At 43.9% G+C, this 26,249-nt stretch overlaps 1 protein-coding gene across 3 annotated transcripts in view; it reads left to right on the top strand.

Annotated features, from left to right (window-relative positions):
- SNX10 (sorting nexin 10) overlaps window positions 1-26,249 on the top strand; it is a 66,010-nt gene that overhangs the window by 6,698 nt on the left and 33,063 nt on the right. Inside the window, exon 1 of one of the 3 annotated variants that reach the window (XM_043872700.1) lies at window positions 24,564-24,581. The exons of the other annotated variants lie outside the window; for them this stretch is intronic. The gene's annotated coding sequence lies outside the window, so the exon portion shown is untranslated. Of the gene's footprint in view, window positions 1-24,563; window positions 24,582-26,249 lie in introns of those variants that run through there. 3 annotated transcript variants of the gene reach the window in all.

Here is a 26,249-nt window from a genome sequence, read left to right as displayed (position 1 = left end):
TTGATGCCCTTCTTCCATCATGCTGTCTCCAAGTTATTCTTGTTATATACATCTTTTTTTTTAAAAAAAATTATTTCACTGTGCTGTGCCTTCCTTGCAGCATGCAGAATCTTCAGTTCGGCCTATGGAATCTAGTTCCCTGACTATGGATGGAATCTGGGCCCCCTGCTTTGGGAGCTCAGAGTCTTAGCCACTGGACCACCAGGGAATTCCCCTTACATCTTTTTTAATAAACCTGTTTTTTTTGGGAGGGGGGCTATGCAGCTTGTAGGGTATTATTTCCCTGACTGGGGATTGAACTGGGACCCCCTCCAGTGGAAGCACGGAGTCCTAACTACTGGACTGCCAGGGAAGTCCTAATAGATTTGATTTTTAAGAGCAGTTTTAGGTTCACAGCAAAACTGATGGAAAGTACAGAGAGACCCTATGTATTACCTGCCTCCCCTCTCCTGTTATCAGCCTTGGCATCAGAGTGGTACGTATGTCGTTATAGTCCATGAACCTGTATTGACACATTGTCACCCAAAGTCTGTACTTTCCATTGAGGTTCACTTAATTCTTAGTGTGGTACACTCCGGGTTTTGACAAGTATATGATGTGTCCACCATTGTAGTATCACACAAAATGATTTCACCCCTCCCCAACAAATCCTCAGGGTTCTGCTTCTTGTTATTTTCAAATGTGCCTGGCCATCTCCCGCTCACCTTGAGTCCATGATCTCTTCTGTTGGTTGGTACATTTCGGCAGCTCTCTGATGAAGCTCACAGCCTATCAATCCATCCTCCACCCCATCCCCAGATGAGTCATCACCATCATGGCAGGCTTCTGAGTACTACATTCTTGCCTTCTAAGAGAAGTCAGCGTTCCTGCTCTCATCATTCAGGACTTCCCCATCCTAGGATGCCCATTAGAGCTCTTCCCAGCTTAACCTCCTCATGATATTCTGTCAACGCAGGCCCTCCACTGCTGAGGGCGCTGAACACTTAGGTCTACTGAAAGTGATGCTGTTGCTTCTATTTTTTTTGGCCACACATCACAGTTGGTAGGATTGTAGTTCCCTGACCAGGGATTGAACCTGTGCTCCCTGCAATGGAAGCATGGAGTCCTAACCACTGGGCCACCAGGGAATTCCCAAGTGGTGCTACTTCTCAATCACCCCAGGCTGGTCCTGTTTTCCCTGCTTGTCCTGATGCAAGCGTCGAGGCCTCGTCAGGTCCTACTATCCTTCATGAAGCTTCTCCCTTTGCACTCTCCTCCTTCCTGTAACCCTGTTACCAGTGCTATTTCTTTTGGCACATAGAGTGAAGTTTGGATTACAAGTAGACTGTTTCATGTCTGTATCTGGACGTCTTTACATCTTAGAACTCAGGGCGTGTGCCTTAACCTTTAAAAGAAAACAGCCCTTGTCAGGACCAAACCTAGAACTCTCACATAGTGGGCTTTCAGTAATTGCTCATTGAATTGGATCGTTGCTGCCCTCTAGCTATTCTCAGGGGTCCTCTTTTATAGCTAATGACCCTAAAAGAGGTCTTTCAGAGGAAGACACTACACTTGTCTCAATATTACCTCCTTTCTGAGAATGAAAAAAATCATTTCTAGAAGTATGGCTGTGAACTTTCCCAGTTCATGTATAGACAGAACTCTGCCCCCAATCTCCACATCCCTGAAGCATTTGACACATAAATAATTCTATTTATTGGTTAGTATTCTCCTCTCATTGCTCTCTTTTAGCATTTATTTCTAAGTATGTAACTTGGATGCTGTGTTAGATGTAGGGGATACTGTGTCGGGAGGACGAGGCTTTCCTGGGTCTGGCTAGCTGGGTTTGGGTCCTGGCTCCTTCACTTACTAGCTCTATGACCTTGCACACTTTTTCATTATTTGTAAAGTTGAGGTTAGTGAGACTTGCCTGGGGGGGCTATCTTGAGGGTTAGATGAGATGATTCATATTGCATTCTTCACACAGTGTCTGGCCCCATCATTAACAGTCAGTTATTTTTAGTTGGGTTGCTGTTTTTGATGATGAATAGTGTGACTTTAACATCATTCTCCTGTCTCATCTGCCACAGTCCAGTGGAATTAGACCAGAAGGAAAAAGAGAAAACAATGGAGGAAGGCATGTGGTCTTCAAGGCATTCCACCCTGGACTGTTGCTAGCTAAATTGCTTTCTTTTTTCCCAAAATGATTGAGTAACCATGAGCGGAGATGGCCAACGGGAGGGGCTGGGCAAGTTGTCCAATGTCCATCCTCCCAGCCCATGTGGTTGGGGCTGCTTAAAAACTTGATGGTGATGCAGAAATGGAGAGAATTAGCTAGGACTAATTCAATCAAGTGTAATTGACCCATATTTTAACGGGCATTTCTTATATGCCAGGAATGTTGCTCCATGCTAGGCTTATAAAGTGTGAATGACATGGACAAGGTCCCTGCCCTTGTGGGACTTTTGAGAGGACAGACAATAAACAAGAAAATAAATTAATAGATAAAAATAATACAGACTGACACGTTCTAGGGAGAAAATAAAAGGATGGAGCGTTACTGGGGGGAATTTGCTTTAGTGGGCGGTCAGAAAAGGCTCCTGAGGAGGTAGCATTTAAACCAATACCTGCAGGGTGGGAAGGAGCCGTCTTGGTGGGTTGGGGAGGGAAGGTGGTGAGGGGGTGTCAGAGGAAACAGAAGGTACAAAGGACCTGAGGGGGGAATTTCAGAACTGACCTGATTAGGGCAGCTGGACACTATGGCAGAAGAGTCCGGGCTGGTGGGAGAACCAAGGCCGCGTGGTAGATAGGAACTGTGCGGATACAGACCCTGTGCTCTGGACAGTGGTTTTCAAAAGTCTTCTACCGTCAGTACACTTGAGGAGGCAAGGGATATGCTCCTGGGGGGATACCCTTGGAGGGGTGGGTGATGAGAAGGCTGGGATATGTGTCATTTGAAAAGAGCCCTCCATAGCTTAAATATAACTCACCACAAAATGAGAAGCGCTGCTCTTGATGATCCACTCAGAAGCCTTGGGATCTGGGGACATTTACATCTCTTAATTTTCATTAAATTTTGCAGGGTTATATAGGCACACTGTAGGAACACGGAGTTCTGCCTGTTCTTGATAACACTGGCACGGGCATTTGAGGATGAGTCACTGTTGAATTGGATCACTGTGTGGCCCATTTAAATAATACTGTGGGTTTTTTTTTTTAAAGTCCTTGGCATGGCATTCAAGGCCTTTAAAAAATTTTATTTTATTTTTCAGCTGTGCGGGGTCTTCTTTGCTTTGTGTGGGCTTTCTCTAGTTGTGGCGAGTGGGGGCTTCTCTTCGTCGAAGTGCACAGGCTTCTAAGTGTGTGGGCTTCAGTACTTGCAGCACCTGGGCTCGGTCGTTGCCGATCACGGGCTCTAGAGCACAGGCTCCTTAGCGGTGGCTCACGAGCTTCGTCGCTCCTGGCTTGTCGAACCTGTATCCCCTGAGTTGGCAGGCAGATTCGTATCCACTGTGCCACTGGGGAAGTCCAGTGCTGTCTTTTGAATAGAAAAGTTGTTCACATTCTTTTGAAGTTATTTAGAAATGCCTTTGGCGATGTCCTTTAAGATTTTAATGAGTATAGACATCCTTTTCTGAAGAGAAGCAGTGGAGGGGAGAGGAGAGAAGAGCTTCTGGAGTCCTCGGTGTGAGTCTGGACCACACTGTGTGGATGTGGATGGGAGATTAACCTCTCTGGGTGTTGGCTTGGGAAGCTATCTTCTACAAAACAAGACAGATAAGTCTTGCACTGCCAGTCTCACTGACTGTCGTGGGACAGTGCTTTTATAAACGGCAGAGTACCAGAAAATAAAATTACCTTATAAAATTAAAATTTGTTTGCATATTGTATGGCCAGAAGCACATGATAGCCAGGGTGTAAATCCATGACCATAGAAAAGAACTTTTCACTGCTCATAGGTGACTGATCTCTAGAACAAGCCAAAGGAGAATATTTTTATAACTTTTAAGTAGGAATGGGCTTTCTAAGTGTGCTGCAAAACTTAGAAGCCATAAGGAAAAAATTGATACAGTTCATTACTTAAAAACAGCATAGCAAAACCCCTGTAGGCAAAACTAAAGACAGATTACAAAATGGAAAAATATATGTGTTTCATGTTATGCATTAAGGGTTAATTTCCCTAATACATAAAGAATTACAAATTAATAAGGAAAAGAACAGACCGGTGTAGGAAAATGGTCAAAGGATATGAACAAAAAATCCAAATAAAGTAATTTAATGACTCCTAAACACATGAAGAATGCTTGACCTCACACATAATTTTAAAAATACCAATTGAAATGCATTGAAACATGCTACACTTCACCTATCTGGGGTTGGCAAAAGTAAAAAATTTTGATAACCATCCATGTTAGGGAGGATGTGGGAAAACAGAATTCATACATACACACTCTGTGAATGTGTATTAGTTCCCTGCAGAGGGCATCTGCCAGAACCTGGCAGAGTTAATCGTTCACATTGCCTTGCTTTGATTCAGTCCACTTATAGAAATTTATCCTTCAGACAAATTCACACAAACTTTCTGAGCACCGTTTCTAATAGCAAAAGATTGTCTGTCAGTGTGGGGGCTGGTGAGCTGAATTGTGCTCTGGCTGCACAGTGGAATAGTGCCCAAAAGAGAACCAGGACGCCCTGTGGACAGCTGCGGAGCAGTCTGTGTTGTGAAGAGTGAGGCATGGGAAGGACTGTAAGTGATGTTAGCATTTACAGAAAAGGGAGTAGGGGGTAGGAAATAAAGAGGAATATATCCTACTTGCAGATGCATAAAATGTCCCTGGAAGGATACCAAAAAATGACTAAGAGGCAGAAAAGAGAGAAGGAGACTGTTTATTCTTGACCTTTTGGCATTATTTACATTTTGAAACAAGTGTTAAGCTCTAAAAAATAATAAAAGTAAAATACGGAGCAAAAAATAAAACAATAGTGGTTGAGGTAGGGATTGATGAGCTGAATGCAGTAAATTCCTTAGCAGTGTGTTTGATCCCTAGATTATCAGACATCTTTATGTGTCCACCATGTATTATCACTAATCTCTGTTTGGGGGTACTCCTCCAAAGAGTTCTTGGTGGATTTGGCAGGTACAGAACTAATGTCCACCTCAATCAGAGGCCATGGAAGGGCCATATAATACAGCCTTTGGGGATTGGTGCAGCTCCTGAAGTTCAGTGGGGCCACTGTGTTCAAGGTTTCTATACAAAGAGTGTGGTAGGTAGAATAACAGCCTCCACACTGGTCTACATTCTAACCCTTGGAGCCGGTGAACATTTTTCCTTGCATGCCAAAAGGAACTTTGCAGGTATAATTAAGTTAAGGTCCTTGATCAATGAGGAGATTATCTTGGGTCATCCAAGTGAGCCTGATACAGTCATGGTAGTCCTTAAAAGCAGAGAACCTTTCCCGGCTGTGTTCAGAGGGAGATGTGACTACAGAAGAAGGGTCAGAGAGATGATATGTTGTGGGCTTTGAAGATGGAGTAAGGTGCCATGAGCCAAGCCTGGGGAACCAGGAGAAGGCCAGGAAATAGATCCTCCCCTAGGCTTCTAGGAGGAACACAGCCCGAGGACGCCTTGATTTCAACCTGAAGAGATCTGCGTTGGACTTCTGACCTACAAAATTAAGGTCATAAATTTGTGTGGTTTCAAGCCACTAAGTCGATGGCAGTTGGTTTCAGCAGCAACAAGAAACTAATACAAAGATGATGTAGAAATACCCCAAGGCCTTAGTCAGGGGCTTTTTAATCTAAGAGGGGAGAGAAGACAAGAACCTAGCCAGTCCTCACGCCAGCCAGTGTGGAAGGTGGTCTGGAGATTTGCAAGGGGCTCTGCACGAGGTGTCTGGGGAGGCCAGGGGAGACCTGGGGAGGAGGTGGCAGTCAGAGTTGTGTTGTAAGAGGCACTGCAGCTCCCTCGTTGGGAGCAGGGACTCAGGTGCAGCCTGTGGGGCCTTCAGACAGTCACATCATCTCTGTGTGCCTCAGTTTTCTAATCTGTAAAGTGGGGATACTAATAATGCCTCCTGAAGGGGCTCTCAAGTTGAGGAAAGGAGAGGATATGTGTAAAGTAGTTTACACATATTAGTTCCTGGCATTTCCAAGGGCTGTGGGCGTGTTTGCAGGTGATGTTTTATCCTAATGAGGGGAGAGTAAGGCGGGCCCAGGCAGAGGGAGGTGGGGGAGCATCTGGGGACAGCAGGCCTCTTGCTGGGGAGGGGGCTCTCACCTCAGTGGTGGGAACACTGGTGAGGAGGGAGCAGAAAATGAGGTGTTGAGGAGTGTGAAGCCGGAAGACGGTGGCCTTGGAAGCTGGGCTGAGGCGGCCACCTAGTGCCTAAGGGTTTCAGTAGGAAGGCTGACAGTGGGTACAGTTAGGGCGCTGGCCAGGTTTCATTAAGAGGGGAGGCTGGCTTCGGTTCTAAGCCCTGACTTCAGAATCTGCTTCCCCCGCCCCCTTGTCGTCTGTCTCCTTACCCTGAGCAGCCTGACCTCTAACCACGGTGATCACACCGCATCCCCTGACTCTGACCACTGGGCCACCCTGGAGGTGTATCTGGATCAGGGGCCATTACCTAGTACCTGGGCTGGTGGTGGTGTTTAGGCGCTCAGTCATGGTCAACTCTTGCAGCCCCATGGACTGTAGCCCGCCAGGCTCCTCTGTCCGTGGGATTTCCCAGGCAGGAATACTGGAGTGGGTAGCCATTCCCTTCTCCAGGGCATCTTCCGGAACCAGGGATTGAATTCACATCTTGTGCATTGCAGACAGATTCTTTACCACTGAGCCACAGGGGAAGCCCTGGTACCTGGTACCAGCCCCAGGACTCAGTGTCTGGAGAGAGAACACCCTGGTGTCTGCAGTGGCTCTCCTGGGTCCCTGCAGAGAGAGGAGCAGAAACCCCAGCTGTGTGGCTTTGGCGGTCCCCAGGGGCTGATGGCTGGTTGTCTTTCAGAAGCCGACTCCCTTCCGGCCTTGGCCATTTGGGGACTGTGGCCTCTCAGCATGTAGAATGGTTTCTTGAGCGGAAGAGTCACAGGCTGTCTTGTGGAGACAGATAGCAAACAGGAAATAAAAGCATATGTGATTTTGACTCACAGGTACATGGTAATGTCTGTGACAGGGCTGAGTTGTGATTTGAAATGGTGGTCTTTGGTTGACCAGGACCAAGGCCTCCCTGTGAAGCTGCAGCCTGGGCTGGTGGTCTCCTTGGTCCTGGGTGGTGGTGAATGGGCGGTTGAGAGCCCTGTCTCTTCCTTTCCCTCAGTTGGTTTTCCCGTCTGGAGTACAAGATGTCGCATGGTTTCTGCTTGAGTCGTGTGTGTACTATGTGTGAAGTGCCTGGAATGGGTTGCCTAGTCCTTGACCACTGGAAGACGATCTCTGAGGGTTCTCTCCCTCCGCCAGGGCTGACAGGTGACAGGTGAGCCTGATGCCCGGCTGTGCCCCCTGGATGTGGGGCTGCTTCCCAGGCAGAGGGGCTCAGCTTCGCAGCAAATAGCAGAGACTTTGGGCACGGTCGACTTCATATTAGAGTCACCAGGAGGAGAAAGTGGAGATGTTGCTGTTGTTCAGTTGCTCAGTTGTGTCCGACTCTTTGAGAGCCCATAGACTGTACAGTCTAAGGAATTCTTCAGGCCAGAATACTGGAATGGATAGCCATTCCCTTCTGCAGGGAATCTTCCCAACCCAGGGATCCAACCCAGGTCTCCCACATTGCAGGCGGATTCTTTACTAGCTGAGCCACCAGGGAAGCCCAAGAATACTGAGGTGGGTAGCCTATCCCTGGGTCTCCAAATTGCAGTCAGACGCTTTAACCGTCTGAACCACCGGGGAAGCCCGATCTTGTTAGATCCTGTAAATGAATTCTTTCCTCCCCAAGGCTATAGAGTCACTCACCTGAGGCACTTTTCTTGGTTGGGAGGTTGCTTAACTGGACTTTTCAAGATTGTTTGGCCTGTCTGGTGGGACCTGCTATATCTCTAAATCTCTGAAAAAAAAATGTGCAGAGGAATTACATGCCTACTGAAAAGGGGCAGATAGTTTAGGCCTTATGTGAATTTAGGGCTCTGCCAAACCAATGTGGCTAAGTTCGTAGTTTTCCCTTTTTTCCTGAACATTCACATAGCAAAACTCCATCTGCTTTTCTCCACTTTTTCTCACCTCTTAAAGTCTGTTGTTCACTCGTGGCAAAAAAAATGAAAACATTGTGAAATCAAGCCTATTGTTGAGTGATAATCAAAATCCTGAAACCCTGAGAACCTCACTATTTGACAAGTAACAAATACAATTTTCTTTTTAAAATCTTTTTAGACTAAAATAGCTTGCCTGTGGATGTTTTCCTTTCTCATAAAGAACTTATTGCTTCTACTGGTTTAGTATTTTTACATTAGGAGTGAGTGTAATGTGGGATGGTGCTGTATGACTTGCTTAAAAATACAATATTCTGAAACACTTGGGCTTTTCCTTATGACAGTGGCTTGTGGAGAAGTACAGAGATTTGGTAACTTTGTGTGTGTGTGTATGTGTGTATATATAGTTTCCTTTATTTCAGTTTTCAGTTTCACAATTGAGTGTTAAGAACCTAACCTGTGAATGACATGTGATTCTGCTTAAAGAATTTTAAGAAAAAAGATATTCAAGGAAGGGATTGGAAAGCTAATTAAACTAGCAGGAAAAATAAAACAGAAGCCCTGTGTAGTGAAAAAATCACTCAGAAGAATCAGAAAAGCAGTTTATTGTTAATAATGTATTAACTGGGCTAATGAAGAGTCCATACCTCACACTGCCCTCCTTCACCTGCGAGGATGCTGCCGTGTCCATCTCACCTCTGTGAGGCTTTGTACCTGAGATCCTCTTCAGTTCCGAAGAAGACCTCGGTCTCAAGTATTACGATGCCCATATGTCCGTGAACACTGGGCTGCCTGTGCTTCCTTCGTGCGGTGCCCGAGTGGCTGAGTGATTTCTGAGCACTGTTTTCTCCCATTTATTTCTTCAATCAATCAGTATAAATGTATGTAGAGAACCCATTACTTGCCTCGTTCCTTAAGGCAGAGATCTCCCTTTAGGCCAGAGATCCTAAACAAAGAACAGTGAGAGCTGTGTTGTCACCAAGCCTACAGTTTGGTGGGGAGATAGACATTAACTCAATGCCTAAATGAATAAGGGTAAGAATCTCGCTGAGATCAGAACCACAGAGGAAGAGCTTGGTGCAGGGGAAGTATAACGAGGGGGATTTGACTCTGCTGGAGGGAGTTAGGGGAAGCTCCCCAGAGGTAGTGAGACGGGAACAGAGATCTGAAAAGGGAGTAGCAGTCATCTAGTGACAGACGGGTTTGAATTCCAGCATTGCCCCTGAGCAAGTGGGTGACCTTGTGGTGATTACTTTGAGCAAGTTACTTCCTCTTTCTAAGGCTTAGTATCTTCATCTGTGAATTGGACGGTTGTGAGAATTAAATGAGACAGTGCACAGAACATACTCAGCATGCTGCCAGCATACAGTTGACACTCATAATGAGAGCTGTTTTATTTTTCTCTGTGCTTTCTGTTCATTTTGCTGGACACTTTGAAAAGACACTTAAATCTTTCCTTGTTCTGGTTAGCAGGAGCTACTAAATAACTCCAGAATAGTTAACTGGGAAAATGGAAGCTAAGAGAGATTTAATGATGGTTTACAAATAGGCCAAGTGTCCTCAGCTTTGAAGATATGGGAAAAGCTTTTTATAGAGTCAGTGGTGTGAAGTCACATTCAGGATGGGGCTACTTTGGAAGCCTTTGAATATACCAGGATTTTAAGATACATGAATTATTAGATCACACCTTCTCCATTTCTCATGGCAGTCAACCATGAGTAGCTAGGCTAATGTATGTTTTCTGCTCTAATACTGTATTCTATTTGTCCAGTAATTGTTGCCAAGGTGTTTGTAGTTATTTATGAGTATTTCTTATAGCTAAATGTGCAAGGGTCTGTCTGCATCCTTTGAGAGAGGCAAGTCTTACTTTTTCTCTGCTCTTTGGAGACCCACATGTATGTACATATATCCAATCTAGCTTTTTACTCAAGTTATGCAATTTTTTGCACTTTCCATTGTTTTTACAAATATTTTGAAAAAAAAAAAAAAGGTACCAAGAATTTAGCCAGTGATCAAACTTAATTTTTATTGCACATTTGCTCAGTGTTTGAATTACTTAAATAGTTCTCACAGTACCCTTATGAAATAGGCACTATTAAGAATGCTTTCCCCCTCTTCTATAAGAACATGTACGCTCAGAGAGGTTAAGTAGCTTATCCGAGGTCATACAGCCATCAGTGGCATAGTTGGGGTTTGAATCCACATGTGAGTGGCTTCAAACCTGAGCTCTAAACACCTTGTTGCTGCCTTTCAAGCTAAGTTTTTGGAGATGATCCAACTGCTGTGTCAGCAAGGTAGGTGTGTGTCAAAAGATTTATTATACACTATATAGTTATGAGGAAGGCTTATGAAAAATGTTAGTGGTCTCTGAAGAGCATTGAGGAAGCTTACTGAATTTAGATTTATGCAGTGAATCAGAAGTGGATATTCTGCCCCACATGCATGTGCATATGCAATGTCTTTCTAGGTTATTTTCCTGATAGTTGTAAACTTTGCTTTTGCAGTACAGGCTTTAAGGAGTGTTAGTGCATAGCAACCAAAAATTAAATATGCTTGTGAGTGGTAGGACTTTATACTTCAAATAACATTTTCACTTTTCCCTCATTCTTACCTCAATTCCTATGTTAATAACTTTACCATCGTTAGATCAGCTATTGTTTGCTGCCTTAAATCTATTGGAGAACTACTTCACATTCATTTGGAAGCAAAGGGAGGATGCATTATAAATAAAAATAAAGGGAATTCCCCAGCAGTCCAGTGATTAGGACATGGAACTTCCACTACCAAGGGCCTGGATTCAATTCCTGGTCAAGGAACTAAGATCCCACAAACCGTCTGATGTGACCCCCTCAAGAAAAATTCAGAGATGGGTGTAGACTCTGTGGGTGGAGTCAGAAAGGTGTATCAAGGAGACATTCGGCCACAAAGCTACTGGCTTTCAGAGCCTGATACTGCTGCAGACTGGGCAGAGCTCACTTCTGAACCGATTTGTTTTGCACTTCTTATTTTGTTCTCTGCTAGTGCAAATCCTGCTTCAAAAAGTATGTGTGGTTCTTGATCAGAACTAAATAAAAATACAACCTGATGTGTCAGCTAAGGGAGGGAGAAATATCCAGCAGCTGGTGGAGAAGGGGGGCAAGCCACAGCGGTCCCTTCTCCAGCCTTGCTTTCCATCCTAGTGACTGGTTTTTCCTGATTCAGCAAGAGGAATAACGATGACTGGGGTGGTGGGGCTCTTGTTTATTTTATATACGCTTTATGTCCTTACAGGTTTATTTGATCTATAGTTTCAAATCACAAAGGCAATATATTAAAAAAAAAAGTTGTCAACAGTCCAGGAGTGTATAGAGTAAAAAATAAGAAAAGTGGGTCCTTCTCCCCTGCCCCACATGCATGTGTATATATGCCTGCATACGCTTTGGCGTGTATCCTTCTGGAATCTTTTTGTGTGCATCCCTGTGCATATCGGTGTGTGTATACACATTTATGTCCATACTTAAACAGTGGAATCACCCTGCTTGCTGTTCTGCAGTTTGTTGTTTCCCCTTGGTGTGTCATGGACACGCCCCCTCCCCTCAGTACTTCCAGGTGCCCCTGTGTTTTGAACGACAAGGTTTTGGTGAATGGGTTCACTTTGTTTAATTGCTCCCTTAGGAATGGGCATTCGGGTGGTCTCAACTTTTTTAGCAATAAACACGGCCACAGTGAGTAGACTCAGATGCGTGACTTTGCGCATGGGTGCTGGTCCTTCTCGAGGATCCCTTCTCAGATGTAGGGGTGCCAGGTCAAAGGGTGTGTGAGCTCCAGGCTTTGGAGCCAGTAACCCTGTGTTCTGGACCAGGTGGAGTGTGAGCTCTGGCCTGACTCGGATAGAATCCCTTCTTGGTTTCCACCAAGGCAGGCAAAGCGGCGGCACCCGGAGCCCCTGAGCCTGGACAGAGCTAGTTAATGAGCGTGATGCTTCTGCCTGCTGTTTCACCCTTTTCCAAACTTTATGCGGGTAACAGTTTTCAAATCTTGACTTCTGCCTCACTCTAGGATGCCCAGTCTGCCCCGAGAACGAGGCCAGTCATGGTTTTCTTTCCCACTCCCCAGCTGCCTGCATTTGTTTTCCTTCTTGGTGTTTTGTTAACCTTTGGACTTCTAAAAATTGCTGACAAGATCACAAGATTAGCCTTCTTTGAAACCAATTCCCACTGGCTTAATTTGGTCAGTTTTGTGATGCCTTGCCCCAAGCTCTTTCCTGGCCAGACTACCTTGGTCATGAATTCACCACAGCCTTTGAATTCACGGCTGCCATACTGACAGCTTCCCACAATTTTGGTCACATACCAGGAGGCAGCGAAGGAGGCCGGCTGACCACTGGGCATACTCATGACTTCATTGTCCTCACTTTTCTGGGTTCAACAACGACTTCTGTTAAGGGGCTAGACAAGTCACTTAAATTTTTCACTTATGATTTTCCAGGTAGTTTTTATATTGTTTGCTTGTTGTTTAGTCACTCAGTTGTGCCTGACGCTTTGCGACTCTTTTTACTGTAGCCTGCCAGGCTCCTCTGTCTATGGGATTTCCCAGGTAAGAATACTAGAATGGGTTGCCATTTCTTTCTCCAGGGGATTTTTCTGATCCAGGGATTGAACCCCCGTCTCCTGCATTGCAGGTGGGTTCTTTACCACTGGGCCACCAGGGAAGCGTGGTTTTAATATTAGGCAGGGTTATTTTTCTGGATGCATTGTGCATGCCAGTCTCCCTCAACTCCATCTCCCATCTCCTGCCCAGCCTTCTCCCTACCATGATAGATGTCACTCATTGATTGAATGATTGATCCTGCCCTTTCACCGTAGAGCCCGGGGCCCCTGGTGCTGCAGAATTAGAGCCAGTACAGAGATGGGAATACCAGACCACCTGACCTGCCTCTTGAGAAACTTGTATGCAGGTCAGGAAGCAACAGTTAGAACTGGACATGGAACAACTGACTGGTTCCAAATAGGAAAAGGAGTAGGTCAGGGCTGTATATTGTCATCCTGCTTATTTAACTTCTATGCATCATGAGAAACGCTGGGCTGGAGGAAGCACAAGCTGGAATCAAGATTGCCGGGAGAAATATCAATAACCTCAGATATGTAGATGACACCACCCTTATGGCAGAAAGCCAAAAAGAGCCTCTTGATGAAAGTGAAAGAGGAGAGTGAAAAAGTTGACTTAAAGCTCAACATTCAGAAAACTAAGATCATGGCATCTGATCCCATCACTTCATGGCAAATAGATGGGGAAACAGTGGAAACAGTGTCAGACTTTATTTTTCTGGGCTCCAAAATCACTGCAGATGGTGATTGCAGCCATGAAATTAAAAGACGCTTACTCCTTGGACGGAGAAGGCAATGGCACCCCATTCCAGTACTCTTGCCTGGAAAATCCCATGGATGGAGGAGCCTGGTAGGCTGCAGTTCATGGGGTCGCGAAGAGTCGGACATGATTGAGCGACTTCACTTTCACTGTTCACTTTTATGCATTGGAGAAGGAAATGGCAACCCACTCCAGTGTTCTTGCTTGGAGAATCCCAGGGATGGGGTCGCATAGAGTCGGACATGACTGAAGTGACTTAGCAGTACTCCTTGGAAGGAAAGTTATGACCAACCTAGACAGCATATTAAAAAGCAGAGACATTACTTTGTCAACAAAGGTCCGTCTAGTCAAGGCTGTGGTTTTTCCAGTGGTCATGTATGGATGTGAGAGTTGGACTGTGAAGAAAGCTGAGCGCCGAAGAATTGATGCTTTTGAACTGTGGTGTTGGAGAAGACTCTTGAGAGTCCCTTGGACTGCAAGGAGATCTAACCAGTCCATCCTAAAGGAGATCAGTCCTGGGTGTTCATTGGAAGGACTGATATTGAAGCTGAAACTCCAATACTTTGGCCACCTGATGAGAAGAGCAGACTCATTTGAAAAGACCCTGATGCTGGGAAAGATTGAGGGCAGGAGGAGAAGGGGACGACAGAGGATGAGATGGTTGGATGGCATCACCGACTTGATGAACATGGGTTTGGGTGGACTCTGGGAGTTGGTGATGGAGAGGGAGGCCTGGCGTGCTTCGGTTCATGGGGTCGCAAAGAGTCGAATACGATTGAGTGACTGAACTGAACTGAACTGAACAACTGTGGGCTTAGTAAAACCTCCAAGGTAAAAACCTTTTACTTTAGTAAAAGCCGCAGTTGAGAAAGAGTACAGGGAATGCAGAGATGAATGATACCCCGTTCTGAGGAGTTCTTGGGTTTCTGAAATGATAGAAGAAAGTTACGGCCTAGCACAGGATCGCCAACCTTTTGCTTTTTACATAAAGGGCATAAAAGCCTCCTCAAAACACATCAGATACAATTATTGTTTTCTTACAAAAGAGAGGCTTATTTTGATACCCCAAAAGTAGGAAAGACATAATCTAAAAATAAAGCAGAGTACTTTACATAGAAAGATTTTAGCTTTCTAGAAATTCAGTGCATTGTTTTCCTTTTCCCATTTTACTGTGGACCATTAAAAACTTGGTCATGACATGTAAATCCATGGCTGATTCATGTCAATGTATGGCAAAAACCACTACAATATTGTAAAGTAATTAGCCTCCAACTAATAAAAATGAATGGGGGAAAAAAAAAAACTTGGTCATGGACCTAAATGCCATTTAGAGACCCCTGTTATTTATTTCAGACTGCTAGAGGTTTTCTTTTTTATATTTTGGTGAAGGGTACTACAAAGAAAAAATTTAATTCCTTTAATCCAGGTAATATTGTATATTGGTGTTGATGTGTTCTTAGATGAACATTTTATTTCATTAATTTCATTATTTCTGCATAATAGTACTGGTTGATCATTTTGCAGAACAACACAAAGTGGTTAATAGTACTTTGCAAATTGAATAGGTGCCTGTTCTCGTGGTGACTCTATCCACTGTCATTCATTCTTTCTAGTTACATGCTCTCCATCTGCTGTTATGGGCTGGCTCTGGGGTGCAGCAGTGAACTAGCCAGACTCTCTGCCCTCTTGGAGCCCACATCACAGGGACAGATACACCTATACACAAATAACATAGATTCAGGTTGTGTTGAGTGCCGTAAGGAAAATAAAGTAGTATTAATTGGAAAGAGAATGACTTTGGGAGGAAACTTTTAGTTAAGGTGTTGCAGCAAAGATGACTCTGGTGACATTTGAGCTGAGGACACAATCAGAAAAGATCTAGAGAAAAATGTTCTAGAAAGAGGGACAGTAGGTGTAGAAGCCCTGGGGTGGAATGAAGTTGGTACATATAAGAGATGGAGAGAAGGGCAGAGAGTACAGGAGAGAGAAGTAGATGAAGTAGGAATGTAGGCTGGGATCAGCCCACGGGGGTCTGTAAGTCGGGGGCGGGGCTTGTGAGTCACGGTCAGAGATCTGCGGTTTATTCACACTGCAGTGGCCAGTGTGGGTGGACTTGAGGCAGTAGAGGCATTTGATCTGAATTTTGTTTTGAGAGGTTCGTTCTGCGTGTGTGGAGCATGGGTTGCATGGGCACAAATGGAAAAGTCACACAGGCATGCTGGAATTGAATCCAGCAGCCCTTCATCAGGGAAGAATGAAGAAATTGCTTGGTCTAGAGGGAAACAGGGGACTCCCCTGTTCATAAAAATGGAATTAGTGAAATTCCACCTAATTACTATTTTGTTTGACTCTTCCTCACTTAGGTTGAAATTTCTCTTGAGATTTATACATTGGTCCTCTAAATACCGCACAGATTCATTTCCTTTAAAGCTATCTTGCAGCCACCTAAATGTTCAGCAGTAGAAGAAAGGTAACGTTTACTCAGTGGAATGCCGTGACTTACTATCTAGGAACATAGAATGCTAGTGTTGTTGCAATGAAAATTGAAGAAAAGATGCAGGTTTGTGAAAACATTTGATTATGATGATAAAAAAAATATGCACATAAGAAGAAGTCAGCAAAGAAATATACCAAAACTGTGATGATTCTTTTTAACAGTGGATTATGCTGAAGCTGAAACTCCAATACTTTGGCCACCTCATGCGAAGAGTTGACTCATTGGAAAAGACCCTGATGCTGGGATGGATTGGGGGCAGGAGGAGAAGGGGACAACAGAGGATGAGATGGCTGGATGGCATCACCGACTCGATGGACATGAGTTTGAATAAACTCCGGGAGTTGGTGATGGACAAGGAGGCCTGGTGTGCTGCGATTTATGGGGTCGCAAAGAGTCGGACACGACTGAGCGACTGAATTGAACTGAACTGATGCTAGGGTGACCAGAAATAACTTACCATTTAAACCACAATGCTTTTGAGCACTCTTAAAATGTGTGTGTATGTGTGTGCATGCTATTAATAATTACAGAGTGACCCGTATAAGCCAGTACTGATTTGACTAACCCAGGCCATATGGTCATCCTAAGTATGGGTGGTAATTTTACTTCTCTGTTTTTCAAACTTCCTGAATTATACCACTTTAAATTTACTTTGAACTAAAAAATGCAAAATAGTTCTTTTGCTTTAGAATATTTACTTTCAGAGGTCATAGAGCATTTCTTTGGGCTCTCTTACTTAGTCTGTCCTCCTGACCATGGGGAGGGACCATTTTGGTCTCTTTCAAGCTGGGAGGCTTTGATGCTGTGATCATTTTCCCCCCTGAAATTTTTAGGAAAGAAGGAACTAGATTAGCACTTACAGATTCCAAGATGACCTTTTCCTGTGATTGATGGATTATGACCCCAGTAGGCTCAATAATGACCCAAGGACTTGTTTGGATTATTTGGCAGACCTGGTCTTCTTTATTTTTTTAATTTCCCAAAACAGTTTGCAAATTAAAAGTTAGTTTTGGGGATCTACCTTTTAGTTTTTTCTACTAAAGTGTTCCTAATAGAAATTTGTATTTGACCAACTTGTGTATAACCTCGTAATAGTGAGGTGTAAGGGCTTCCCTGGTAGCTCAGCTGGTAAAGAATCCATCTGCAATGCAGGAGACCTCAGTTCGATTCCTGGGTCAAGAAGATCCCCTGGAGGAGGGTATGGCACCTCACTCCAGTATTCTTGCCTGGAGAATCCCATGGACAGAGGAGCCTGGTGGGCCACAGTCCATGGGGTGGCAAATAGCTGGACACAGCTGAGCGACCAAGCACAGCACAGCACAGTGAGGTGTAAAGATGACAATGTATTGGACGCTTATAGTACCAGGAAACAAAATCAGAGAGGGAGTTTTTAACATAGGGTAATCTTTTCAAACTAAATATGTATTAGGAATCAGTGCCACAGCTTCCCTGGTGGCTCAGTGGTAAAGAATCTGCCTGCTAATGTAGGAGACATGGGTTTGATTCCTGATCCAGGAAGATTCCACATGCCATGGAACAACGAAGCCTGTGCACCACAAGTATTGAGACTGTGCTCTAGAGCCTGGGAACTGCAACTGCTGAAGCCTGCATGCCCTAGAGCCTGTGCTCCACAACAAGAAAAGCCACCACAGTGAGAAGCCCACACAATTCAGCTAGAGAGTAGCCCCTCCTCTCTGCAACTGGAGAAAAGCCCACACGGCAATGAAGACCCAGCACAGCCAAAAATAAATAAATAAAATTATTTTAAATAATTTAAAAAAATCAATGCCAAGGGATCATGGCACTGATATTTATTTCCATGGACTATGGGAGAGGTTGTATTGTCTAGTTAACGGTAAAACCTTGAACGAATCAGTTATTCCTTTGCCTTTTCCACGTTCAGATGCAAGAAAATGAAGTAACTTGGTTAAGAAAACGGTGAATGTGCTCCTGCAACTGCTCACTACCTTGTGGAGGAAGGAGGAATTTGATCAGACAAGACAGGCCAGCACCCTGGACCAGGTGATAGGAAGCCGCCTGTCCGGTCCCACCTTTCCCTGGAGTCTCACTTTCCACCACCTCTTGATCCCAGCCACAATGAGCCACTTCCTGTTCCCCAAAGTCATTTGTAACTTCTTGCTTCCCTGGGTAATCAGACCATTCCTCCCACCTGGAACCCGCCTCTGGCATCTCACCTCCGTCATTAGGGCAACGTAACGTAAGGTTAAAGGAATGAGCAGCCTGGACATGGCAGCAAGACCACCTGGGCTCAAATCCCAATTCTTTTGCTTCGTAGCTGTATGACCTTTGACAAATTACTTGATACCTTCTTGGTACTTATGTTTTCTTAAGTCTAAAATGGTGCTAATATTCACATCTACCTCACAGAATTTTTTATGAGGATACATGTAAAGTGCTTAGCACAGTGACTGTTGGCAGAAGGACTCTCTGGGTGTTGATTATTATCATTATCTTTTGAAGTCTGGCCCTTCCTATAAGCCTGTGCCCATTAACCAACGTGGGATTTAGGGACTGCAGACCTAGGTTTGAGTCTGAGCCCTGCACCTATGTGTTGGATGGCCTTGGGTGGTTATCTTTCAATAACTTCTTTGAATGTCGGTTTCCCCATCTGGAGCACAGTATATCACATGGTTTCTGAGTGAATCATGTGTGAAGCATGTGTGAAGTGCCCAATTTCATCCTTGACACCTGGAAGACAATCTCTATATTTTCCGTCCCTCCCCCGCTATAGCACTATGTCACCTGATAGTGACACTATGTACCTGTTTGGTTGTATTTCTTCCACTCTTATATCTTTTTTAGTTTTGTTTCTACACAGCATTCATTGATTCTTTTATTTGATTTCCTCACTCATCTGTTTACTCAGTCATTTTCTTTATTTATGCATTCTCTTTCATTTGTTCAAAAATCATTTATAAGCACTTGCTAAGGGTGACCAGCCCAGGAATCTACCATTGTTCCAGCTTGAGTCCAGGAGAGAAGTGTCGAGAGCCTGAATTAGGCTGGAGACGTTGGAGGCTGTGAGCAGGGAATGGGCTTAGGTGGCATTTAGAGAGAGAGAGGGTGATCAGGGCTTGTTGACCAGCTGGATTTGTAAAGTGAGGGAAAGGAAGCAATCAAAGATGGTCTCTGGGATTCTTGCTTGAGTCAGTGTGTGGATACTGACACCATTAACTAAGATGTATAGCATAGGAGGAGGGAGAACCAGCTGCGTTTTGAGGGGGGGGGGCAGGAAGAGGTTGCATGTGACAACCAGCCTGGATGGGACACAGTCAGTTTGAGGTGCCTGAAGGATGTCTGGACAGGGATGAGTGCAAGGAGGTTCTGACTGTGGCCTCCTTTGGGTGTGAATGGGGTGGTGGCTGAGACAGAGAACAAGTGTGGAGCAGCAGAGACGAGGCCGTGGTGACCCTTTGGGAATTGCCCTGATTAAAGCGGAAGGTGAGTGTGAGTCTGTGGCTTCTGCTGGGAAGCCATGCGTAGTGCCTCACCACGAAAACTGCTCAGGGCCCCCACCAAGCACAGGCCACCACCATCTGCAAGTTAAGACCAGCCTCTGGTGTTAGTGTGGAGGTGGTGAGTCTTAGAACACCCTTTTCCCCACAAGGACCTCACTCATCACCTGCAGGGCCTGACCTACCGTGAGTGTCTATCTTCTTCCCCCACAGCATGTCTCACAGAACCCTTCTCTTTAAAAAAAAACACACACACACCTTTATTTATTTATTTTAAAATGCATTTATTTATTCTGGCTGTACGCCGCAGCATGTGGGATCTTAGTTCCTTGATGAGGGATTGAATATGTGCACCCTGCCTTGGGAGCGCAGACCACCAAGAAGTCTTGAACCTTTCTTGGATAGATAGATGCCGTGGTCCTTTTCTCCTAGCAGGCGCGGGTCGTTGCTTACTCCCTTGTCCAGCTGGATGTGCACAAAGGAGGAAGCACACCAATAGCCGCTTCCTCTCATACCTCTCTCCGCTGCTGTGCTGTGTCTGGGCCACCACCAGCTGTGGGCTCTACCATGTCAGTAGCCTCCCAACAGAGCTCCCTGCTTCTGCTCTGGCCCTGATAGTCTGTAAGTCAGATTATGTCTCTCACCTGCTGGAAATGCCCGCAGAGTTTCCAGATTCTTCACTAAGGTCCACAGGGCACCTGCCTCCCTTTCTGAGCCCCTCTCTGTCTCCCACCAACTCCATCCGCATGGCTTCCTTGGCTCCAGGTAAGCCAGGCTGGTTCTGCCTTGGGACTTTGGCACATGGTGATTGCTCCTCCTGGAGTGTTTAAAAATGGAAGTACAGTTGATGTACAGTATTATATGTGACAAGTGTGCAATGTAGATTCACAGTTTTTAAAAGTCATGCTCCATTTATAGTTATTATAAAACATTGATTATATTGCCTATGTTGTACAATATATCCCTGTGGCTTATTTATTTTGTACCTAATAGTTTGTACCTCTGAATCCTCCTCTCCTGACCTTCTCCCTTTCCTCTCTCTAGTGATAACCATTCATTTGTTCTTTATATCTGTGATTCTGTTTCTTTTTTCTTATTTTCACCGTGCTGTGCTAAGTCACTTCAGGTGACTGGCTCTGTGACTCTGTGGACTGTAGCCCGGCAGGCTCCTCTGTCCGTGGGATTCACTGGGCAAGAATACTGGAGTGAGTTGCCACTTCCTTCTCCAGGGGATCTTCCTGACCCACAGGCTGAACCCATGTCTTATGTCTCCTGCACTGGCAGGCGGGTTCTTTACCACTAGCACCACCTGGGGAGTCTGTTATATTCACTGGTTTTGTGTTTTTTAGATTCTGTGTATAAGTGATATCATACAGTATTTGTCTTTCTCTGACTTATTTCACTAAGCATAATATCCTCTGAATCCTTCCATGTTTTGCAGATGGCAAACTTTCATTCTTTTTTATGGATGAGTTGTCCATTTATTGGATAACTCTCCTTCTCCCACTCTGATGTAAGTAAACCTAGGACCTGGTCATTGTCCCATCTCTGATGTCTACCGCAGTGCTGGGTCTTTCCTAGACTGATGGACTAGCCAGGGCTGCCACTCTACTCTGGGGTGAGAAGAACCTGAGCTTGCTTGTTGGGGAAGGAGAAGGGACTAGTGAAAAGAGAGAAGCTGGAGTTAGTAAGGAGGTGGGATACTTGATGGACTGACGTATTGAAGAAGGTAGGGAAGATAAGATCATGAAGACAGGGAAGAGTTTTATGTTTTTTTTTTTGAGACTAAGGGAAGTGGGTGAATGTATGGGTAGATTTCAAGGTAGCAGGACCAAGATGAAGAGTATAAACCCGATGGTCTTACTCTTTGATGAAGTGGGAGGAACAGTTATCAGATGACAGAGAAGTAGGCCAGGAGGAGGCAGGAGGCTGCTGGATGAGATACAATGGTCTGAAGCTGCTGGATGAGTGGAGGGACTCCTGAACCCTGGAGGATCCCACCTAGGCTGGAACTCAGAACCTCTAGATGGAGCCTGTTACAGAAATGACTGGATTTTTCTTTGATAGTGAACAGGACAAGAAAGAAGTGGAGCAGACAGAGGCTATGTTGATCCATGTTTGGGGGACTGGCAGATAAAAGGGGCTGTGTGTCAATGGAACAGGAAAACAAGGATGCTGAAGGGAAGAAAACTTGAATGGTAAGAAAGTGAAGTCCGGAGCAGGAATAAGAGAGTAGGATCAAAACTTCTGGTGGCTTTTCATTCAAGTGGAAGAGCAAATTGCATGACAATGAGAAGGTGAGAAAAGGAAGGGTTGGCTGTGGTGATCAGAGGAGACTTTTAGTGTTCTATTTCAAAGAACAGTTCCTGGTTGGGATGTTGGCCACATGATTGATAAATTATTGATAGACAAAGGATTAAGTTACAGGAATGAAGAGGAACAGGCTAATAAGGTGAGACCAGGGAACGTTAGGTCATACTGTGAATGATGTCCTCCTTGGAGGGATCAGGAAAAAGTGGTGGGGAACTCACAGAGGAGGTCTCTAAAAATGTAGAGATGAGGAGCAGGAGTCTGGGGAGAAGGAAATGATGCTAGGAAGTGAGGAAAAGGGAGTTGGATCCCATGCCTAGATTCTGGGTGCTTCTCGGTAGTTATTGTCTGGAGATGACAGTGACCAGGGAAATTTGGTTTCCCCTCATCTTGAGAAATGGGAGTGCTGAGGAAATGAGCAGCCTCAACTTGGGAGGGTTACAGGGAAGACGAGAGTGGAGAAGCCAGGACTAAGCTAAGCTAAAGCTCCTGAGATAATGCAAGTGTGAGACATTTGCTGGCTTGAGACTGAGGGTTCCTGGGGCATGGTGGAAGGCAGGGTTAGAAGAAGAGATGGCAAAGGTGGGAGGGGGTCAGAACCAGGTAGGGATGAGGGAACCACAGGGGCTGGAAGGGATGATACCTGGAGGGCCTTTCTCTTGGCAGATGTGGTTTGCAGGATGACTGTCACTAGGGGTATGAATGAAGGGTTTTAGATAGTACTCTTCTTTTTTTTTAAAATGGCTTTGCTATGATATCTGCATACTGTACAATTTCCCAATTAAAATACACAATTCAGTTATTTTTAGTGTCTTCATAGATAGGTGCAGCCATCACCACAGTCAATTTTAGAATATTTTCATTACCTCATTTCATTGTCCTTTAGCTATCACCCTCTGTAACCCCAGTCTCCTTTCTTTCACCGATTGTCCCCCGCCCCAAGACCTAAGCAACCCCAAATCTCTTTTCTGTCTTTATAAAGTTCTCTATTCTGGATTTTCATGTGAATGGAAGTTGTATAATATGTGGACTTTTGTGACTGGCTTCTTTTCACTTACCATGATGTTTTCAAGGTTTATCTCTGTTGTAGCTTGTGTCAGTATTTCATTCTTTTTTATTGTCAGATAATATTCCATTGTATAGATACACCACACTTTGTTTACCCATTTGCCCATTACTGGACATTTGGGTTATTTACACTTTTTCACTATTATGAATAATGCTGATATTTATATACCAGTTTCTCTGTGGACATTTCTGTCATTTTTCTTAAGTGTATACCTAAAATGCAATTGTTGGGTCAAATGGTAACTCTGTTTCATTGTTTGAGAAAATATGAGTGTTTTCCTAAGGGGCTGTACCATTTTATATTTCCACCAGTAATATATGACAGTTCCAATTTCTCCACATTATTGCCAACATTTCTTATTATCTGACTTTTTTATTCTAGCCAGGCTAATGGAAATGAAGTGGTATCTCACTGTGGTTTTGATTTGCTTTCCCCAGTGATTAATGACATCTAGCATCTTTTCATGCGTTTATTGTCCATTCGTATATCTTCCTCGGAGGAATGTCTATTCAGGATCCTTTGCCCATTTTTGAAGTAAGTCTTTTTAGTATTTTTTTTTACAGCTTTATTGAGGTGCAGTTGATGAATTTTTAAAATGTACAATATAGTGGTATATGTATACATTGTGAAAGGATTCCCCTATTGAGTTAATTAACACACCCATCATCTCACTTATTTACCTTTTATTTTTCGGTGAGAACATTTAAATTCTATTCTTTTAGAAAATTTCATTTATACAATGCCTGTTTTACTTTAGATCCTTAAGTCTTTTTATTACTGAGTTGTAAGAGTTCTTTATATATTCTGAATACAAGTTCCTGATCAGATAAATGACGTGCAGATATTTTTTCATTCTATGCTTTGACTTTCACTTTATTGATGGTATCCCTTGAAGCAAAAACTTTAATTTTCATGAAGTCTGTTTTTTTCTTTTGTTGCTCATACTTTTGGTATTATATCTAAGAATCCTTCCATGAATATTTATCTGTTTTCATTCAAGGGTTCATAGTTTTTGCTCTTAACATTTAGGTCTTTGGTCCATTTTGAGTTAGCTTTTATATACAGTATAATGTAGGGGTCCAACTTATTTCTTGGCTAGCCTCTTGTCCCAGGAGTATTTATGAAAAAGGCTGTTCTTTCCCCATTGAATGGTTTTGGCATCCTTGATGTAATCAGTTGATCAGAGAGGTATGGGTTTATTTCTGGACTCTCAGTTCTGTTCTGTGGATCTATTTGTTTATCCTTGTGCCAGTCCCCCACTGTCTCGAGTACCACTGCTTTGTAACAAGTTTTGAAATCAGGAAATAAGAGTCTCCCTACTTTTTTCTTCTTTTTCAGGGTTGTTTTGGCTGTTCTGGGTTCCTTGCAATTAGATAGGAATTTTAGAATTGGTTTGTCAGTTTTTACCAAGAATTCATCTGGGATTCTGATATAGATCGTAGTGAATCTGTCGAATAGTTTGGGGAAAATTGACATCTTAACAATATGAAGTTTTCCGATCCATGAACATGGGATGTTTTTCCATTTATTTAGATCTTTGATTTCTTTGAATAGTGTTGTAGTTTTCAGAGTATATTTTGCACTTTTGATACATTTAATTCTAGGCATTTTATTCTTTTTTAAAAAAAAAAATATTTACTTATTTATTTGCCTGTGCCAGGTCTTAGCTGCAGGACAAAGGATTCCGGGTCCCCAGGTGCAGAGTCTTAGCCACTGGACCACAAGGTATTTTTTCTTTTGATGCTACCCGTCAGGTAGTATTTTGATGGGAAGTCCTCTTATCAAGTGAAGGGGTAGTGAGTGGAGAGTTGAAAAAATGCCTCTCCAATTGTTGCCAGGAGCAAAGAGCAGGGCATTTTCTATTGTTCTTCAGGAGGCTGTGTGCTTAGGTCTTTCATGGTCCTGTGGCAGGGCACAGAGGGATACATCAGCCTGGAAAGAACTCCTTATAACCAAGAGCGCATGGTTTTGTGCTGTGGGGGATGGGAGTGAGTATCTGAAGATTGATCGCTCTTGGTTAATGTAAATGCAATCCAATTGGACTAACTCACATTAAATATTTAAATTACTAATACCCCTCCCCCAACTTCTGAGATTTATCAGCTTTTTCTAAAAGGGGAAAATGAGTAGCCCAGATGAATCACTAATTAGGAGAAACTTAGTAGCATTAAAGAGGAAGGAGACCGTTTGGGAAGTGTGAAAAATATTTTTGGATTTGATCTAGGAAGTTAGGGTTGTTTTGAAGAGAGAGGATATCACAGCACAAGTTAGTAAGTATTACCTGCTTGTCTGCTCTAGTGGTCACCTCCTCTCTCCTTCATCTACTTTATATGGCTTTCCCCCTTGAATTCTGTTTATCCAGGTTGTTTTGCTCTCCCCTAGTGATTCTCCTTAGCATGTATATGAAGGCAAGGGGAGGTCATGCACATGCTTGTGTCTGGAGCATCCGTAAGTCGAAGGTAGCACTTGTCCTAAAGGCCTCCAAGATAGTTGTGAGGCTAAAATGTTATATGTATGTATATTTTTTCTTGTTTCTGGATTTCAGACCCTAAATTTGGCCTAGTGTCATTCTTATGACCATAAATGGAACCCATTGTAGAGATTATGTCTTAGAGATTAGCAACTTAGTAGTTTCATTATTTTATGTGTTATGAACCAGTAATTTTTTTAGACTGCTCATTCTCTTTAGACTCATTAGAAAAGACTCTGATGCTAGGAAAGATTGAGGGCAGGAGGAGAAGGGGGTGACAGAGGATGAGATGGTTGGGTGGCATCACCAACTCAATGGGCATGAGTTTGAGCAAGCTCTGGGAGATGGTGAAGGACAGGGAAGCCTAGCATGCTGCAGTCCATGGGGTCGCAAAGAATTGAACATGACTTAGCAACTGAACAGCAACCCTCTTTAATATATTTGAGTATTTGTGTGATGAATACTGGGAAAATTTAATGGTAATTTTGTCTTTCCAGACAAAAAAATGATAATTTTTGTCTTTAACTGAATTTCATGTTTCATCTTATTTTTCTATTTGAGTTTTGCCTTTATAAATAAAGCTCTAAGATCAGACTGAGGAGGAGCACCGTGGGTCTGGTTTACGGATGGTTATGCACACCTTGCTGGCCCTCCTCAAAAGTACATGGACGCCCCACTTCTGTCCATTCTCATGTTTTGGTGCAGCTCTTTTTTCTTTTCCGTTGAGCTCTTTTGGTTACATGAATTGGTATCTCCCTCAAGCTTGAGCCTGGGGTTGTTTATCGTAAGGATGCTGTGCATGGGAGCCCAGGAGACACTGGGCACTTAAGCCACTGGGGGAGTAAGACCTCTGAGTCACGGTGCCAGCAGCCGCTGAAGTTGGCTTCTGCAACCCAGCTTTTCTGGTGGCCAGTTTCTTTCAT

Source organism: Cervus elaphus, chromosome 18, assembly GCF_910594005.1.
Source record: "Cervus elaphus chromosome 18, mCerEla1.1, whole genome shotgun sequence".
NCBI lineage: Eukaryota > Metazoa > Chordata > Mammalia > Artiodactyla > Cervidae > Cervus > Cervus elaphus.
The sequence above is the reverse complement of the archived record's forward strand: the minus strand, read 5'-3'. Positions and strand labels throughout refer to the sequence as shown.